Source organism: Coregonus clupeaformis, unplaced genomic scaffold, assembly GCF_020615455.1.
Source record: "Coregonus clupeaformis isolate EN_2021a unplaced genomic scaffold, ASM2061545v1 scaf0398, whole genome shotgun sequence".
Classification (NCBI taxonomy): Eukaryota; Metazoa; Chordata; class Actinopteri; order Salmoniformes; family Salmonidae; genus Coregonus; species Coregonus clupeaformis.
The window spans coordinates 305,001-326,081 of NW_025533853.1; positions in this window are offsets into that span (position 1 = coordinate 305,001).

Below are 21,081 nucleotides of genomic sequence, written 5' to 3' on the forward strand. Positions count from 1 at the left end.
AGAGAGAGAGAGAGAGAGAGAGAGAGAGAGAGAGAGAGAGAGAGAGAGAGAGAGAGAGAGAGAGAGAGAGAGAGAGAGAGAGAGAGAGAGAGAGAGAGAGAGAGAGAGAGAGAGAGAGAGAGAGAGAGAGAGAGAGAGAGAGAGAGAGAGAGAGAGAGAGAGAGAGAGAGAGAGGTTGTCCTGTGTGAGGGTTAGTAGCTGGAGGGAAAGACATCCATTACACCTCGGCTAGGCTGAAAAGACAAAGCACAGAGCTTAACCGAGTGAAGGCAGGGCAGATTACTACGTAGCACCCAATAACTATTGCACTGAGAAAAGGATATAATTGATTCTGAGACATAAAACCAAGCTCAGAGAAGGCTCTTAGGGATCTGCCTGCCGACTGACTGGCTGCCTGCCTGCCGACTGACTGGCTGGCTGACAGACTGGCTCTTAAGGATCTGCCTGCCGACTGACTGGCTGGCTGCCGACTGACTGGCTGGCTGGCTGGCTGATTGACTGGCTGATTGACTGGCTGGCTGGCTGCCGACTGGCTGGCTGATTGACTGGCTCTTAGGGATCTTACTACTGACAGACAGACTGGCTGGATGGCTGCCTGCCGACCGACAGACTGACTAACTGACCGCCCGCCGGCTGGCTGACTGACTGACAGACAGACTGTTGAGTCAGCTACTAGTCATTTTATTTCAGTAGGTGCGTCCCTAATGGCATCCTATGTTCCCTATATAGTGCACTACTTTAGAACAGGGCCCATAGGAAATAGGGTGCCATTTGGGGCCCAGACAGTGTGTTTAATAATACCATCTAAAGAGTATTTTATAGAGAGAGAATTAAATGGAAAAGGTCTGAGAAACAGCTACTGTTGTGTACTGTCTCGGTTCAATGTTTGGTGCACTTCATTTAATCAGCACAGCTCTTCTCTCTCGCTCTCTCTCTCTCTCTCTCTCTCTCTCTCTCTCTCTCTCTTCTCATCCTCTCTCTCTCTCTCTCTTCTCATCCTCTCTCTCTCTCTCTGTCTCTCTCTCGCTCTCGCTCTCTCTCTCTCGCTCTCTCTCTCTCTCTCTCTCTCTCTCTCTCTCTCTCTCTCGCTCTCTCTCTCTTCTCCTCCTCTCTCTTCTCCTCTCTCTCTCTTCTCATCCTCTCTCTCTCTCCTCCTCCTTTCTCTCTCTTCTCCTCTCTCTTCTCCTCCTCTCTCTCTCCTCCTCTCTCTCTCCTCCTCTCTCTCTTCTCCTTTCCCCTCTCTCTTCACCTCCACTCCTCTTCTCATCCTCCTTCCCCCCCCCCTCCTCCCTCCCTCTCTTCACCTCCTCTCTCTCTCTTCTCCTCCTCTCTCTCTTCTCCTCCTCGCTCTCTCTTCTCCCCCTCTCTCTCTTCTCCTCGCTCTCTCTTCTCTCCTCTCTCTCTTCTCCTCCTCTCTCTCTCTTCTCCTCTGCTGTCTTCTCTCCTCTGCTCTCTTCTCTCGGAGTCACTTGATTATGTTTTGATGTTCCTGTGAAGCTTACAACCGCACTTAGCACTCAGGAGCCATAACATACATTACTTAGACCAGTCACATCTCTCTCTCTCTCCCCTCTCTCCTTTCCCTCTTTCCCTCCCCTTCTCTCTCTTCTCCTCTCCTCTTCTCCTCTCTTCTTTCCACTCAATCGCCCACCTCGTCTCTCTGGCGAGCCGTAGAGCTCCCGGAGGTCACCAGGCTTCCTCTGTGCCACTGTGTTCAGGAGCTTGTGTGTGCATGTTTGTGTGTGTGTTCCTCAATGGTCTCCCCTCATTGGATCAAAATATTAAACCTTCGTTGCAACTAAAAAAAAAACGGAGGAGAAAGAGGGAGAGGAGGGCTGGTTGTTAATGAGAGGAGAAAGAGGGAGAGGAGGGCTGGTTGTTAATGAGGGGAGGGAGAGGAGGGCTGGTTGTTAATGAGGGGAGGGAGAGGGAGAGGAGGGCTGGTTGTTAATGAGGGGAGAAAGAGGGAGAGGAGGGCTGGTTGTTAATGAGGGGAGGGAGAGGAGGGCTGGTTGTTAATGAGGGGAGGGAGAGGGAGAGGAGGGCTGGTTGTTAATGAGGGGAGGGAGAGGAGGGCTGGTTGTTAATGAGGGGAGAGGGAGAGGAGGACTGGTTGTTAATGAGGGGAGGGAGAGGAGGGCTGGTTGTTAATGAGGGGAGGGAGAGGGAGAGGAGGGCTGGTTGTTAATGAGGGGAGAAAGAGGGAGAGGAGGACTGGTTGTTAATGAGGGGAGAAAAAAGGAGAGGAGGGCTGGTTGTTAATGAGGGGAGGGAGAGGAGGGCTGGTTGTTAATGAGGGGAGGGAGAGGGAGAGGAGGGCTGGTTGTTAATGAGGGGAGGGAGAGGGAGAGGAGGGCTGGTTGTTAATGAGGGGAGGGAGAGGGAGAGGAGGGCTGGTTGTTAATGAGGGGAGGGAGAGGGAGAGGAGGGCTGGTTGTTAATGAGGGGAGGGAGAGGGAGAGGAGGGCTGGTTGTTAATGAGGGGAGAAAGAGGGAGAGGAGGGCTGGTTGTTAATGAGGGGAGAAAAAAGGAGAGGAGGGCTGGTTGTTAATGAGGGGAGGGAGAGGAGGGCTGGTTGTTAATGAGGGGAGAAAAAAGGAGACGAGGGCTGGTTGTTAATGAGGGGAGAAAAAAGGAGAGGAGGGCTGGTTGTTAATGAGGGGAGGGAGAGGGAGAGGAGGGCTGGTTGTTAATGAGGGGAGGGAGAGGGAGAGGAGGGCTGGTTGTTAATGAGGGGAGAAAGAGGGAGAGGAGGGCTGGTTGTTAATGAGGGGAGAAAGAGGGAGAGGAGGGCTAGGTTGTTAATGAGGGGAGGGAGAGGGAGAGGAGGGATGGTTGTTAATGAGGGGAGGGAGAGGAGGGCTGGTTGTTAATGAGGGGAGAAAGAGGGAGAGGGCTGGTTGTTAATGAGGGGAGAAAGAGGGAGAGGAGGGCTGGTTGTTAATGAGGGGAGAAAGAGGGAGAGGAGGCCTGGTTGTTAATGAGGGGAGAAAGAGGGAGAGGAGGGCTGGTTGTTAATGAGGGGAGAAAAAAGGAGACGAGGGCTGGTTGTTAATGAGGGGAGAAAAAAGGAGAGGAGGGCTGGTTGTTAATGAGGGGAGGGAGAGGGAGAGGAGGGCTGGTTGTTAATGAGGAGAGGGAGAGGAGGGCTGGTTGTTAATGAGGGGAGGGAGAGGGAGAGGAGGGCTGGTTGTTAATGAGGGGAGAAAGAGGGAGAGGAGGGCTGGTTGTTAATGAGGGAAGAAAAAATGAGACGAGGGCTGGTTATTAATGAGGGGAGAAAAAAGGAGAGGGCTGGTTGTTAATGAGGGGAGGGAGAGGGAGAGGAGGGCTGGTTGTTAATGAGGGGAGGGAGAGGAGGGCTGGTTGTTAATGAGGGGAGGGAGAGGGAGAGGAGGGCTGGTTGTTAATGAGGGAGGAGAGGAGGGCTGGTTGTTAATGAGGGGAGGGAGAGGGAGAGGAGGGCTGGTTGTTAATGAGGGGAGGGAGAGGGAGAGGAGGGGCTGGTTGTTAATGAGGGGAGGGAGAGGAGGGCTGGTTGTTAATGAGGGAGGGAGAGGAGGGCTGGTTGTTAATGAGGGGAGGGAGAGGGAGAGGAGGGCTGGTTGTTTATGAGGGGAGAAAGAGGGAGAGGAGGGCTGGTTGTTAATGAGGGGAGGGAGAGGGAGAGGAGGGCTGGTTGTTAATGAGGGGAGGGAGAGGAGGGCTGGTTGTTAATGAGGGGAGGGAGAGGGAGAGGAGGAAAGGTTGTTAATGAGGGGAGGGAGAGGGAGAGGAGGGCTGGTTGTTAATGAGGGGAGGGAGAGGAGGGCTGGTTGTTAATGAGGGGAGGGAGAGGAGGGCTGGTTGTTAATGAGGGGAGAGGGAGAGGAGGACTGGTTGTTAATGAGGGGAGGGAGAGGAGGGCTGGTTGTTAATGAGGGGAGAAAGAGGGAGAGGAGGGCTGGTTGTTAATGAGGGGAGAAAAAAGGAGAGGAGGGCTGGTTGTTAATGAGGGGAGAAAAAAGGAGACGAGGGCTGGTTGTTAATGAGGGGAGAAAAAAGGAGAGGAGGGCTGGTTGTTAATGAGGGGAGGGAGAGGGAGAGGAGGACTGGTTGTTAATGAGGGGAGGGAGAGGGAGAGGAGGAATGGTTGTTAATGAGGGGAGAAAGAGGGAGAGGAGGGCTGGTTGTTAATGAGGGGAGAAAGAGGGAGAGGAGGGCTGGTTGTTAATGAGGGGAGGGAGAGGGAGAGGAGGGCTGGTTGTTAATGAGGGGAGAAAGAGGGAGAGGAGGGCTGGTTGTTAATGAGGGGAGGGAGAGGGAGAGGAGGGCTGGTTGTTAATGAGGGGAGGGAGAGAAGGGTTGGTTGTTAATGAGGGGAGAAAGAGGGAGAGGAGGTCTGGTTGTTAATGAGGGGAGGGAGAGGGAGAGGAGGGCTGGTTGTTAATGAGGGGAGGGAGAGGGAGAGGAGGGCTGGTTGTTAATGAGGGGAGAAAGAGGGAGAGGAGGGCTGGTTGTTAATGAGGGGAGGGAGAGGGAGAGGAGGGATGGTTGTTAATGAGGGGAGGGAGAGAAGGGCTGGTTGTTAATGAGGGGAGAAAGAGGGATAGGGCTGGTTGTTAATGAGGGGAGAAAGAGGGAGAGGAGGGCTGGTTGTTAATGAGGGGAGAAAGAGGGAGAGGAGGCCTGGTTGTTAATGAGGGGAGAAAGAGGGAGAGGAGGGCTGGTTGTTAATGAGGGGAGAAAAAAGGAGACGAGGGCTGGTTGTTAATGAGGGGAGAAAAAAGGAGAGGAGGTTTGGTTGTTAATGAGGGGAGGGAGAGGGAGAGGAGGGCTGGTTGTTAATGAGGGGAGGGAGAGGGAGAGGAGGGCTGGTTGTTAATGAGGGGAGAAAGAGGGAGAGGAGGGCTGGTTGTTAATGAGGGGAGAAAAAAGGAGACGAGGGCTGGTTGTTAATGAGGGGAGAAAAAAGGAGAGGAATGCTGGTTGTTAATGAGGGGAGGGAGAGGGAGAGGAGGGCTGGTTGTTAATGAGGGGAGGGAGAGGAGGGCTGGTTGTTAATGAGGGGAGGGAGAGGAGGGCTGGTTGTTAATGAGGGGAAGGAGAGGAGGACTGGTTGTTAATGAGGGGAGAAAGAGGGAGAGGAGGGCTGGTTGTTAATGAGGGGAGAAAGAGGGAGAGGAGGGCTGGTTGTTAATGAGGAGAGAAAGAGGGAGAGGAGGTCTGGTTGTTAATGAGGGGAGGGAGAGGGAGAGGAGGGATGGTTGTTAATGAGGGAGGGAGAGGAGGGCTGGTTGTTAATGAGGGGAGAAAGAGGGAGAGGGCTGGTTGTTAATGAGGGGAGGGAGAGGAGGGCTGGTTGTTAATGAGGGGAGAAAGAGGGAGAGGAGGGCTGGTTGTTAATGAGGGGAGAAAGAGGGAGAGGAGGGCTGGTTGTTAATGAGGGGAGAAAGAGGGAGAGGAGGCCTGGTTGTTAATGAGGGGAGAAAGAGGGAGAGGAGGGCTGGTTGTTAATGAGGGGAGAAAAAAGGAGACGAGGGCTGGTTGTTAATGAGGGGAGAAAAAAGGAGAGGAGGGCTGGTTGTTAATGAGGGGAGGGAGAGGGAGAGGAGGGCTGGTTGTTAATGAGGGGAGGGAGAGGGAGAGGAGGGCTGGTTGTTAATTAGGGGAGGGAGAGGGAGAGGAGGGCTGGTTGTTAATGAGGGGAGAAAGAGGGAGAGGAGGGCTGGTTGTTAATGAGGGGAGAAAAAAGGAGACGAGGGCTGGTTGTTAATGAGGGGAGAAAAAAGGAGAGGAGGGCTGGTTGTTAATGAGGGGAGGGATAGGGAGAGGAGGGCTGGTTGTTAATGAGGGGAGGGAGAGGGAGAGGAGGGCTGGTTGTTAATGAGGGGAGGGAGAGGAGGGCTGGTTGTTAATGAGGGGAAGGAGAGGAGGACTGGTTGTTAATGAGGGGAGAAAGAGGGAGAGGAGGGCTGGTTGTTAATGAGGGGAGAAAGAGGGAGAGGAGGGCTGGTTGTTAATGAGGGGAGAAAGAGGGAGAGGAGGTCTGGTTGTTAATGAGGGGAGGGAGAGGGAGAGGAGGGATGGTTGTTAATGAGGGGAGGGAGAGGAGGGCTGGTTGTTAATGAGGGGAGAAAGAGGGAGAGGGCTGGTTGTTAATGAGGGGAGGGAGAGGAGGGCTGGTTGTTAATGAGGGGAGAAAGAGGGAGAGGAGGGCTGGTTGTTAATGAGGGGAGAAAGAGGGAGAGGAGGGATGGTTGTTAATGAGGGGAGAAAGAGGGAGAGGAGTATTGGTTGTTAATGAGGGGAGAAAGAGGGAGAGGAGGTCTGGTTGTTAATGAGGGGAGGGAGAGGGAGAGGAGGGATGGTTGTTAATGAGGGGAGGGAGAGGAGGGCTGGTTGTTAATGAGGGGAGAAAGAGGGAGAGGGCTGGTTGTTAATGAGGGGAGGGAGAGGAGGGCTGGTTGTTAATGAGGGGAGAAAGAGGGAGAGGAGGGCTGGTTGTTAATGAGGGGAGAAAGAGGGAGAGGAGGGCTGGTTGTTAATGAGGGGAGGGAGAGGGAGAGGAGGGCTGGTTGTTAATGAGGGGAGAAAGAGGGAGAGGAGGCCTGGTTGTTTGATGTCAGTGAGAGGGAGAGGAGGCCTGGTTGTTTGATGTCAGGGAGAGGGAGAGGAGGCCTGGTTGTTTGATGTCAGGGAGAGGGAGAGGAGGCCTGGTTGTTTGATGTCAGGGAGAGGGAGAGGGAGAGGGAGAGGAGGCCTGGTTGTTTGATGTCAGGGAGAGGGAGAGGGAGAGGAGGCCTGGTTGTTTGATGTCAGGGAGAGGGAGAGGAGGCCTGGTTGTTTGATGTCAGGGAGAGGGAGAGGAGGCCTGGTTGTTTGATGTCAGTGAGAGGGAGAGGAGGCCTGGTTGTTTGATGTCAGTGAGAGGGAGAGGAGGCCTGGTTGTTTGATGTCAGGGAGAGGGAGAGGAGGCCTGGTTGTTTGATGTCAGTGAGAGGGAGAGGAGGGCTGGTTGTTTGATGTCAGTGGGAGGGAGAGGAGGCCTGGTTGTTTGATGTCAGTGAGAGGGAGAGGGAGAGGAAGGGCTGGTTGTTTGATGTCAGTGAGAGGGAGAGGATGCCTGGTTGTTTGATGTCAGTGAGAGGGAGAGGAGGGCTGGTTGTTTGATGTCAGTGAGAGGGAGAGGGGGCCTGGTTGTTTGATGTCAGTGAGAGGGAGAGGAGGCCTGGTTGTTTGATGTCAGTGAGAGGGAGAGGAGGCCTGGTTGTTTGATGTCAGTGAGAGGGAGAAGAGACCTGGTTGTTTGATGTCAGTGAGAGGGAGAGGAGGCCTGGTTGTTTGATGTCAGTGAGAGGGAGAGGAGGCCTGGTTGTTTGATGTCAGTGAGAGGGAGAGGAGGCCTGGTTGTTTGATGTCAGTGAGAGGGAGAGGAGGCCTGGTTGTTTGATGTCAGTGAGAGGGAGAGGAGGCCTGGTTGTTTGATGTCAGTGAGAGGGAGAGGAGGCCTGGTTGTTTGATGTCAGTGAGAGGGAGAGGAGGCCTGGTTGTTTGATGTCAGTGAGAGGGAGAGGAGGCCTGGTTGTTTGATGTCAGTGAGAGGGAGAGGAGGCCTGGTTGTTTGATGTCAGTGAGAGGGAGAGGAGGGCTGGTTGTTTGATGTCAGTGAGAGGGAGAGGAGGCCTGGTTGTTTGATGTCAGTGAGAGGGAGAGGAGGGGCTGGTTGTTTGATGTCAGTGAGAGGGAGAGGAGGCCTGGTTGTTTGATGTCAGTGAGAGGGAGAGGGAGAGGAGGCCTGGTTGTGTGATGTCAGTGAGAGGGAGAGGGAGAGGAGGCCTGGTTGTTTGATGTCAGTGAGAGGGAGAGGAGGGCTGGTTGTTTGATGTCAGTGAGAGGGAGAGGAGGCCTGGTTGTTTGATGTCAGTGAGAGGGAGAGGGAGAGGAGGCCTGGTTGTTTGATGTCAGTGAGAGGGAGAGGGAGAGGAGGCCTGGTTGTTTGATGTCAGTGAGAGGGAGAGGGAGAGGAGGCCTGGTTGTTTGATGTCAGTGAGAGGGAGAGGAGGCCTGGTTGTTTGATGTCAGTGAGAGGGAGAGGAGGGCTGGTTGTTTGATGTCAGTGAGAGGGAGAGGAGGCCTGGTTGTTTGATGTCAGTGAGAGGGAGAGGGAGAGGAAGGGCTGGTTGTGTGATGTCAGTGAGAGGGAGAGGGAGAGGAGGCCTGGTTGTTTGATGTCAGTGAGAGGGAGAGGGAGAGGAGGCCTGGTTGTTTGATGTCAGTGAGAGGGAGAGGGAGAGGAGGCCTGGTTGTTTGATGTCAGTGAGAGGGAGAGGAGGCCTGGTTGTTTGATGTCAGTGAGAGGGAGAGGAGGCCTGGTTGTTTGATGTCAGTGAGAGGGAGAGGGGCCTGGTTGTTTGATGTCAGTGAGAGGGAGAGGGTTTTTAAATGAGTGTTTTCATGACTATCCTTTCAAATCAGTGTCAGTGGTGTGTGTGTGCGCATGCGTGTGTGTCATCGTTGTGTGTTGATATATTGCCCAGAGGGGTCTAGTAGGAGACAGTGTCTGTCTGTCTGTCTTAGTTGTCTGTCTGTCCTCGCTGTCTGTCTGTCCTCCCTGTCTGTCTGTCCTAGCTGTCTGACTAGCTGTCTGTCTGACGAGCTGTCTGTCTGTCTCTGTCCTAGCTGTCTGTCTGACGAGCTGTCTGTCTGTCCTCGCTGTCTCTGTCCTCGCTGTCTGTCTGTCCTAGCTGTCTGTCTGACGAGCTGTCTGTCTGTCTCTGTCCTAGCTGTCTGTCTGTCTCTGTCCTAGCTGTCTGTCTGTCCTAGCTGTCTGTCTGACCTAGATGTCTGTCTGTCTGACCTAGATGTCTGTCTGTCTGACCTAGATGTCTGTCTGTCTGACCTAGATGTCTGTCTGACTTAGCTGTTTGTCTGTCTGTATGTCTGTCTGGCCTTTTCTGTCTGACCTAGCTGTCTGTCTGTCTGTTGACTCCTCTAGAACAACTGGATGTCCTAGACCTAGAGTGCATCCCAAATGGCACCCTATTCCCTATATAGTACACTACTTTAGACCAGAGCCCTATGACACCCTATTCCCTATATAGTACACTACTTTAGACCAGAGCCCTATGGCACCCTATTCCCTATATAGTACACTACTTTAGACCAGAGCCCTATGACTCCCTATTCCCTATATAGTACACTACTTTAGACCAGAGCCCTATGACACCCTATTCCCTATATAGTACACTACTTTAGACCAGAGTCCTATGACACCCTATTCCCTATATAGTGCACTACTTTAGACCAGAGCCCTATGGCACCCTATTCCCTATATAGTGCACTACTTTAGACCAGAGACCTATGACACCCTATTCCCTATATAGTGCACTACTTTAGACCAGAGCCTATGACACCCTATTCCCTATATAGTACACTACTTTAGACCAGAGCCCTATGACACCCTATTCCCTATATAGTGCACTACTTTAGACCAGAGCCCTATGACACCCTATTCCCTATATAGTGCACTACTTTAGACCAGAGCCCTATGACTCCCTATTCCCTATATAGTACACTACTTTAGACCAGAGCCCTATGACACCCTATTCCCTATATAGTGCACTACTTTAGACCAGAGCCCTATGACTCCCTATTCCCTATATAGTGCACTACTTTAGACCAGAGCCCTATGACACCCTATTCCATATATAGTGCACTACTTTAGACCAGAGCCCTATGACTCCCTATTCCCTATATAGTGCACTACTTTAGACCAGAGCCCTATGGCACCCTATTCCCTATATAGTACACTACTTTAGACCAGAGCCCTATGACTCCCTATTCCCTATATAGTACACTACTTTAGACCAGAGCCCTATGACACCCTATTCCCTATATAGTACACTACTTTAGACCAGAGTCCTATGACACCCTATTCCCTATATAGTGCACTACTTTAGACCAGAGCCCTATGGCACCCTATTCCCTATATAGTGCACTACTTTAGACCAGAGACCTATGACACCCTATTCCCTATATAGTGCACTACTTTAGACCAGAGACCTATGACACCCTATTCCCTATATAGTACACTACTTTAGACCAGAGCCCTATGACACCCTATTCCCTATATAGTGCACTACTTTAGACCAGAGCCCTATGACACCCTATTCCCTATATAGTGCACTACTTTAGACCAGAGCCCTATGACTCCCTATTCCCTATATAGTACACTACTTTAGACCAGAGCCCTATGACACCCTATTCCCTATATAGTGCACTACTTTAGACCAGAGCCCTATGACACCCTATTCCCTATATAGTGCACTACTTTAGACCAGAGCCCTATGACACCCTATTCCCTATATAGTGCACTACTTTAGACCAGAGCCTTATAGGCCCTATTCCCTATATAGTGCACTACTTTAGACCAGAGCCCTATGACACCCTATTCCCTATATAGTGCACTACTTTAGACCAGAGCCCTATGTCACCCTATTCCCTATATAGTGCACTACTTTAGACCAGAGCCCTATGACACCCTATTCCCTATATAGTGCACTACTTTAGACCAGAGCCCTATGACACCCTATTCCCTATATAGTGCACTACTTTAGACCAGAGCCCTATGACACCCTATTCCCTATATAGTGCACTACTTTAGACCAGAGCCCTATGACACCCTATTCCCTATATAGTGCACTACTTTAGACCAGAGCCCTATGACACCCTATTCCCTATATAGTTCACTACTTTAGACCAGAGCCCTATGACACCCTATTCCCTATATAGTGCACTACTTTAGACCAGAGCCCTATGACACCCTATTCCCTATATAGTGCACTACTTTAGACCAGAGCCCTATGACACCCTATTCCCTATATAGTGCACTACTTTAGACCAGAGCCCTATGACACCCTATTCCCTATATAGTGCACTACTTTAGACCAGAGCCCTATGGCACCCTATTCCCTATATAGTGCACTACTTTAGACCAGAGCCCTATGACACCCTATTCCCTATATAGTACACTACTTTAGACCAGAGCCCTATGGCACCCTATTCCCTATATAGTGCACTACTTTAGACCAGAGCCCTATGACACCCTATTCCCTATATAGTGCACTACTTTAGACCAGAGCCCTATGACACCCTATTCCCTATATAGTACACTACTTTAGACCAGAGCCCTATGGCACCCTATTCCCTATATAGTACACTACTTTTGTCCAGAGCCCTATGACACCCTATTCCCTATATAGTGCACTACTTTAGACCAGAGCTCTATGACACCCTATTCCCTATATAGTACACTACTTTAGACCAGAGCCCACTGTGTGTTCCTGGGAGAGTGTTGAAGGGGTTACTTTGTGACAGTGCATTCGGAAAGTATTCAGACCTGTTGACTTTCTCCACATTTTGTTACGTTACAGCCTAACTCTAAAATGGATTGAATTGTTTTTTCCCCTCATCAATCTGCACACAATACCCCATAATGACAAAGCAAAAACAGGTTTGTAGAAATTTTTGCAAATGTATAAAAAATAAATACATGAAATATTTTACATTTACATAAGTATTCAGACCCTTTACTCAGTACTTTGTTGAAGCACCTTTGGCAGCGATCACAGCCTTGAGTCTTCTTGGGTATGACTCTACAAGCTTGGCACACCTGTATTTGGGGAGTTTCTCCCATTCTTCTCTGCAGATCCTCTCAAGCTCTGTCAGGTTGGATGGGGAGCGTCGCTGCACAGCTATTTTCAGGTCTCTCCAGAGATGTCAGATCGGGTTCAAGTCCGGGCTCTGGCTGGGCCACTCAAGGACATTCAGAGACTTGTCCCAAAGCCACTCCTTTGTTGTTTTGGCTGTGTGCTTAGGGTTGTTGTCCTGTTGGAAGGTGAACCTTCGCCCCAGTCTGAGGTCCTGAGCGCTCTGGAGCAGGTTTTCATCAAGGATCTATCTGTACTTTGCTCAGTTCATCTTTCCCTCGATCCAGACTAGTCTCTCAGTCCCTCCCACTGAAAAACATCCCCAGAGCATGATGCTCCCACCACCATGCTTCACTGTAAGGATGGTGCCAGGTTTCCTCCAGACGTGACGCTTGGCATTCAGGCCAAAGAGTTCAATCTTAGTTTCACCAGACCAGAGAATCTTGTTTCTCATGGGAGAGTCCTTTAGATGCCTTTTGGCAAACTCCAAGCAGACTGTCATGTGCCTTTTACTGAGGAGTGGCTTCCATCTGGCCACTCTCCCATAAAGGCCTGATTGGTGGAGTGCTGCAGAAATGGTTTTCCTTCTGGAAGGTTCTCCCATCTCCACAGAGGAACTCTGGAGCTCTGTCAGAGTGACCATCGGGTTCTTGGTCACCTCCCTGACCAAGGCCCTTCTCCCGCGATTGCTCAGTTTGGCCGGGCGGCCAGCTCTAGGAAGTCTTGGTGGTTCCAAACTTGTTCCATTTAAGAACGATGGAGGCCGCTGTGTTCTTGGGGACCTTCAATGCTGCAGATATTTTTTGGGACCCTTCCCCAGATCTGTGCCTCCACACAATCCTGTCTCGGAGCTCTACGGACAATTCCTTCGACCTCATGGCTTGGTTTTTGCTCTGACATGCACTGTCAACTGTGGAACCTTATATAGACAGGTGTGTGCCTTTCCAAATCATGTCCAATCAATTGAATTTACCACAGGTGGACTCCAATCAAGTTGTAGAAACATCTTTAAGGATGAACAATGGAAACAGGATGCAATTGAGCTCAATTTCAAGTCTCAGAGCAAAGTGTCTGAATACTTACGTAAATAAGGCATTTCTGTTTTTTATTTGTACGTTTGCAAACATATCTAAAAACCTGTTTTTGCTTTGTCATTATGGGTTATTGTGTGTAGATTAATGAGGAAAACAATTATTTAATCCATTTTAGAATAAGGCTGTAACGTAACAAAATGTGAAAAAAGGTCAAGGGGTCTGAATACTTTCCGAATGCACTGTATCAACTGTCCCACTCCCTGCCATGGATATGACAAGAATATACAGGAAATAAATGGATATATACATGTCAAACTTATTTTCTTCACATTTCATGTGACATGAAACTGAAAGAAAGGTTATGTATGTATTATTAGGCCAAAAACTAACGGAATGTGTACATGTGTTCTATTGATTTAGATGATAACCAGGATGCAGTTCTGTTGTTTGGTCAAAATGTTACCTGTCACTTTAAGTTTGGGGGTCATATGAGGAAGAAAGGGTAAGCGAAGACCTCAGAGTCCAAGCCTCGTTCCGATGATCATGCCAAGGATGATTCTGACCCTGTGAGGGGGGACATTTTCGTAGAAAGTGGATCCCTGCCTTTTGGCTGACCAATAAATAGTATCAGGCTGGGTGAAAAATAAGTTTGGTTAAATCAGTGAAGGTAGCTGGAGGTGGACTCCTGATGATGTTCTGTTTTTCTTCTGTCCAGAGGGAGCGGGCGCTTCGCGTCGTGTGCTTCAGAACAAAACCTGTGACTTCTTTGCACTCCGGAGCAGGGCGCCTTCGAAAGGAGTGATTACTGGGGGTGGCGTTAAGTTATTGAGGTGGATCAACTGAAGTTTCCCGGTGTCTGTGACGCACGCCGTTTGATGCGACGCAGACCCGGTGGTGAGCGTTGTGAAACTGAGAAGACATTGTCTGTCCTTTTTTGAGTTTTGAAGCAGTCTTTACCTGATAAAGGACATGTCAGTTATCCAGTGAGAGCTTTTGTGCCGAACCCAATAAGGTGTTTCAGATGCCAAGCTCATGGCCATGTTGCAGCAGTGTTTAGGAGGGGAGATTCCGAGATGTGAGAAGTGTGCAGGACGGCATGGGACAAAGGAATGTGTCTGTATTGGTGGGGGAAAAAACGGTGTAGCAGTACATCCCCTGTAGCAGTACATCCCCTGTAGCAGTACATCACCTGTAGCAGTACATCCCCTGTAGCAGTACATCCCCTGTAGCAGTACATCCCCTGTAGCAGTACATCCCCTGTAGCAGTACATCCCCTGTAGCAGTACATCACCTGTAGCAGTACATCCCCTGTAGCAGTACATCCCCTGTAGCAGTACATCACCTGTAGCAGTACATCCCCTGTAGCAGTACATCCCCTGTAGCAGTACATCCCCTGTAGCAGTACATCACCTGTAGCAGTACATCACCTGTAGCAGTACATCCCCTGTAGCAGTACATCCCCTGTAGCAGTACATCCCCTGTAGCAGTACATCACCTGTAGCAGTACATCCCCTGTAGCAGTACATCCCCTGTAGCAGTACATCACCTGTAGCAGTACATCACCTGTAGCAGTACATCCCCTGTAGCAGTACATCACCTGTAGCAGTACATCACCTGTAGCAGTACATCCCCTGTAGCAGTACATCACCTGTAGCAGTACATCACCTGTAGCAGTACATCCCCTGTAGCAGTACATCCCCTGTAGCAGTACATCACCTGTAGCAGTACATCACCTGTAGCAGTTAGATTTACATTGCAGAGACGCGGCAACGACAGTCCCAGCTCAGACACCACTGAGTTTTTCCCCAACGCGGCCGACACGCAATTTACACCTGTGCATTAATGACCACCCTGGCTAACAGTACCTGTAACATGAGTTATTGGACTAACATTAACGGCCACCCTGGCTAACAGAACCTGTAACATGAGTTATTGGACTAACGTTAATGACCACCCTGGCTACCAGAACCTGTAACATGAGTTATTGGACTAACATTAATGACCACCCTGGCTAACAGAACCTGTAACATGAGTTATTGGACTAACATTAATGACCACCCTGGCTAACAGTACCTGTAACATGAGTTATTGGACTAACGTTAATGACCACCCTGGCTACCAGAACCTGTAACATGAGTTATTGGACTAACATTAATGACCACCCTGGCTAACAGAACCTGTAACATGAGTTATTGGACTAACATTAATGACCACCCTGGCTAACAGAACCTGTAACATGAGTTATTGGACTAACATTAATGACCACCCTGGCTAACAGAACCTGTAATATGAGTTATTGGACTAACATTAATGACCACCCTGGCTAACAGTACCTGTAACATGAGTTATTGGACTAACATTAATGACCACCCTGGCTACCAGAACCTGTAACATGAGTTATTGGACTAACACTAATGACCACCCTGGCTACCAGAACCTGTAACATGAGTTATTGGACTAACACTAATGACCACCCTGGCTACCACAACCTGTAACATGAGTTATTAGGCTGGGCTTCTAGACCAGGGATGGTGATAACCTGGAGGTGAGGGATGGTGATAACCTGGAGGTTAGAGAGGTGAGGGATGGTGATAACCTGGAGGTTAGAGGGGTGAAGGATGGTGATAACCTGGAGGTTAGAGAGGTGAAGGATGGTGATAACCTGGAGGTTAGAGGGGTGAAGGATGGTGATAACCTGGAGGTTAGAGAGGTGAAGGATGGTGATAACCTGGAGGTTAGAGAGGTGAAGGATGGTGATAACTTGGAGGTTAGAGAGGTGAGGGATGGTGATAACCTGGAGGTTAGAGAGGTGAAGGATGGTGATTACCTGGAGGTTAGAGAGGTGAGGGATGGTGATAACCTGGAGGTTAGAGAGGTGAGGGATGGTGATAACCTGGAGGTTAGAGAGGTGAGGGATGGTGATAACCTGGAGGTTAGAGAGGTGAGGGATGGTGATAACCTGGAGGTTAGAGAGGTGAAGGATGGTGATAACCTGGAGGTTAGAGAGGTGAAGGATGGTGATAACCTGGAGGTTAGAGAGGTGAGGGATGGTGATAACCTGGAGGTTAGAGAGGTGAAGGATGGTGATAACCTGGAGGTTAGAGAGGTGAAGGATGGTGATAACCTGGAGGTTAGAGAGGTGGGGGATGGTGATAACCTGGAGGTTAGAGAGGTGAGTTAGACCAGGGATGGTGATAACCTGGAGGTTAGAGAGGTGAAGGATGGTGATAACCTGGAGGTTAGAGAGGTGAAGGATGGTGATAACCTGGAGGTTAGGGAGGTGAAGGATGGTGATAACCTGGAGGTTAGAGAGGTGAGGGATGGTGATAACCTGGAGGTTAGAGAGGTGAAGGATGGTGATAACCTGGAGGTTAGAGAGGTGAGGGATGGTGATAACCTGGAGGTTAGAGAGGTGAAGGATGGTGATAACCTGGAGGTTAGAGAGGTGAGGGATGGTGATAACCTGGAGGTTAGAGAGGTGAAGGATGGTGATAACCTGGAGGTTAGAGAGGTGAAGGATGGTGATAACCTGGAGGTTAGAGAGGTGAGGGATGGTGATAACCTGGAGGTTAGAGAGGTGAAGGATGGTGATAACCTGGAGGTTAGAGAGGTGAAGGATGGTGATAACCTGGAGGTTAGAGAGGTGAGGGATGGTGATAACCTGGAGGTTAGAGAGGTGAAGGATGGTGATAACCTGGAGGTTAGAGAGGTGAAGGATGGTGATAACCTGGAGGTTAGAGAGGTGAAGGATGTTGATAACCTGGAGGTTAGAGAGGTGAAGGATGGTGATAACCTGGAGGTTAGAGAGGTGAAGGATGGTGATAACCTGGAGGTTAGAGAGGTGAAGGATGGTGATAACCTGGAGGTTAGAGAGGTGAAGGATGGTGATAACCTGGAGGTTAGAGAGGTGAAGGATGCTGATGAACTCAATGTTAGAGAGGTGAGTCTCTAACCTGAGGGTTGTCGGTTTAATCCCTGGGCTGGCACAGGATATCTGGCAGGAGTGAGCCGCAGAGGTGGACCCACACGTTGCAAAGTGGTGTGGCAAAATTCGTACTTGTCTTTTCCGGAGCCTGAAGTTTGCCCTGATCTCATGACCTGATCAGGTTAAACTCTGGGCCCTATCAGGTTAAACTCTGGGTCCTATTCGTGGGCTGGGACAACATATTATTATCATAGATAGCTTCCCTTTTCATCAGTGCTATGACTACAGGGCTGGGGGTTTTCTGGTCGGGTCATGTGAATTGGAAACGCAAGGTGGATCAAACCCTTTCAAACTACCACAAACATTGTTATTATTCATTCTGAATCTCATATCAAAAGAGCCAGTGACAAAAACTTCCACAGACAACATACTCTGTAGTTTAGTGAACTACTATAGCAGGGTTGGACAACATACTCTGTAGTTTAGTGAACTACTATAGCAGGGCTGGACAACATACTCTGTAGTTTAGTGAACTACTATAGCAGGGTTGGACAACATACTCTGTAGTTTAGTGAACTACTATAGCAGGGCTGGACAACATACTCTGTAGTTTAGTGAACTACTATAGCAGGGCTGGACAACATACTCTGTAGTTTAGTGAACTACTATAGCAGGGCTGGACAACATACTCTGTAGTTTAGTGAACTACTACAGCAGGGCTGGATAACATACACTGTAGTTTAGTGAACTACTATAGCAGGGCTGGACAACATACTCTGTAGTTTAGTGAACTACTATAGCAGGGCTGGACAACATATTCTGTAGTTTAGTGAACTACTATAGCAGGGTTGGACAACATACTCTGTAGTTTAGTGAACTACTATAGCAGGGCTGGACAACATACTCTGTAGTTTAGTGAACTACTATAGCAGGGCTGGACAACATACTCTGTAGTTTAGTGAACTACTACAGCAGGGCTGGACAACATACTCTGTAGTTTAGTGAACTACTATATCAGGGCTGGACAACACACTCTGTAGTTTAGTGAACTACTATAGCAGGGCTGGACAACATACTCTGTAGTTTAGTGAACTACTATAGCAGGGTTGGACAACATACTCTGTAGTTTAGTGAACTACTATAGCAGGGCTGGACAACATACTCTGTAGTTTAGTGAACTACTATAGCAGGGCTGGACAACATACTCTGTAGTTTAGTGAACTACTATAGCAGGGCTGGACAACATACTCTGTAGTTTAGTGAACTACTATATCAGGGCTGGACAACACACTCTGTAGTTTAGTGAACTACTATAGCAGGGCTGGACAACATACTCTGTAGTTTAGTGAACTACTATAGCAGGGCTGGACAACATACTCTGTAGTTTAGTGAACTACTACAGCAGGGCTGGACAACATACTCTGTAGTTTAGTGAACTACTATATCAGGGCTGGACAACACACTCTGTAGTTTAGTGAACTACTATAGCAGGGCTGGACAACATACTCTGTAGTTTAGTGAACTACTATAGCAGGGCTGGACAACATACTCTGTAGTTTAGTGAACTACTATAGCAGGGCTGGACAACATACTCTGTAGTTTAGTGAACTACTATAGCAGGGCTGGACAACATACTCTGTAGTTTAGTGAACTACTACAGCAGGGCTGGACAACATACTCTGTAGTTTAGTGAACTACTATATCAGGGCTGGACAACACACTCTGTAGTTTAGTGAACTACTATAGCAGGGCTGGACAACATACTCTGTAGTTTAGTGAACTACTATAGCAGGGTTGGACAACATACTCTGTAGTTTAGTGAACTACTATAGCAGGGTTGGACAACATACTCTGTAGTTTAGTGAACTACTATAGCAGGGTTGGACAACATACTCTGTAGTTTAGTGAACTACTATAGCAGGGCTGGACAACATACTCTGTAGTTTAGTGAACTACTATAGCAGGGTTGGACAACATACTCTGTAGTTTAGTGAACTACTATAGCAGGGTTGGACAACATACTCTGTAGTTTAGTGAACTACTATAGCAGGGCTGGACAACATATTCTGTAGTTTAGTGAACTACTATAGCAGGGCTGGACAACATACTCTGTAGTTTAGTGAACTACTATAGCAGGGCTGGACAACATACTCTGTAGTTTAGTGAACTACTATAGCAGGGCTGGACAACATACTCTGTAGTTTAGTGAACTACTATAGCAGGGCTGGACAACATACTCTGTAGTTTAGTGAACTACTATATCAGGGCTGGACAACATACTCTGTAGTTTAGTGAACTACTATAGCAGGGCTGGATAACATACTCTGTAGTTTAGTGAACTTCTATAGCAGGGCTGGACAACATACTCTGTAGTTTAGTGACCTACTGTAGCAGGGCTGGACAACATACTCTGTAGTTTAGTGAACTACTGGAGCAGGGCTGGACAACATACTCTGTAGTTTAGTGAACTACTATAGCAGGGCTGGACAACATACTCTGTAGTTTAGTGAACTACTATAGCAGGGCTGGACAACATACTCTGTAGTTTAGTGAACTACTACAGCAGGGCTGGATAACATACTCTGTAGTTTAGTGAACTACTATAGCAGGGCTGGACAACATACTCTGTAGTTTAGTGAACTACTACAGCAGGGCTGGACAACATACTCTGTAGTTTAGTGAACTACTATATCAGGGCTGGACAACATACTCTGTAGTTTAGTGAACTACTATAGCAGGGTTACATTTAACACTATAGACAGTAGACTGTAACAAGGCATGGTTACATTTAACACTATAGACAGTAACAAGGCAGGGTTACATTTAACACTATAGACAGACTGTATCAAGACAGGGTTACATTTAACACTATAGACAGTAGACTGTATCAAGACAGGGTTACATTTAACACTATAGACAGTAACAAGACAGGGTTACATTTAACACTATAGACAGTAACAAGGCAGGGTTACATTTAACACTATAGACAGTAGACTGTAACAAGACAGGGTTACATTTAACACTATAGACAGTAGATTGTAACAAGGCATGGTTACATTTAACACTATAGACAGTAACAAGGCAGGGTTACATTTAACACTATAGACAGACTGTATCAAGACAGGGTTACATTTAACACTATAGACAGTAGACTGTATCAAGACAGGGTTACATTTAACACTATAAACAGTAGACTGTAACAAGACAGGGTTACATTTAACACTATAGACTGTAGACTGTAACAAGGCAGGGTTACATTTAACACTATAGACTGTAACAAGATAGGGTTACATTTAACACTATAGACAGTAACAAGGCAGGGTTACATTTAACACTATAGACAGTAGACTGTAACAAGACAGGGTTACATTTAACACTATAGACAGTAACAAGGCAGGGTTACATTTAACACTATAGACAGACTGTATCAAGACAGGGTTACATTTAACACTATAGACAGTAGACTGTATCAAGACAGGGTTACATTTAACACTATAGACAGTAACAAGACAGGGTTACATTTAACACTATAGACAGTAACAAGGCAGGGTTACATTTAACACTATAGACAGTAGACTGTAACAAGACAGGGTTACATTTAACACTAGACAGTAGATTGTAACAAGGCATGGTTACATTTAACACTATAGACAGTAACAAGGCAGGGTTACATTTAACACTATAGACAGACTGTATCAAGACAGGGTTACATTTAACACTATAGACAGTAGACTGTATCAAGACAGGGTTACATTTAACACTATAGACAGTAGACTGTAACAAGACAGGGTTACATTTAACACTATAGACTGTAGACTGTAACAAGGCAGGGTTACATTTAACACTATAGACTGTATCAAGACAGGGTTACATTTAACACTATAGACTGTAGACTGTAACAAGGCAGGGTTACATTTAACACTATAGACAGTAGACTGTAACAAGACAGGGTTACATTTAACACTATAGACAGTAACAAGACAGGGTTACATTTAACACTATAGACAGTAGACTGTAACAAGGCATGGTTACATTTAACACTATAGACAGTAACAAGGCAGGGTTACATTTAACACTATAGACAGTAGACTGTAACAAGACAGGGTTACATTTAACACTATAGACAGTAGACTGTAACAAGACAGGGTTACATTTAACACTGTAGACTGTAACAAGGCAGGGTTACATTTAACACTATAGACTGTAACAAGATAGGGTTATATTTAACACTATAGACAGTAACAAGGCAGGGTTACATTTAACACTATAAACCGTAACATGACAGGGTTACATTTAACACTATAGACTGTAACAAGGCAGGGTTACATTTAACACTATAGACAGTAGATTGTAACATGACAGGGTTACATTTAACACTATAGACTGTAACAAGGCAGGGTTACATTTAACACTATAGACAGTAACAAGGCA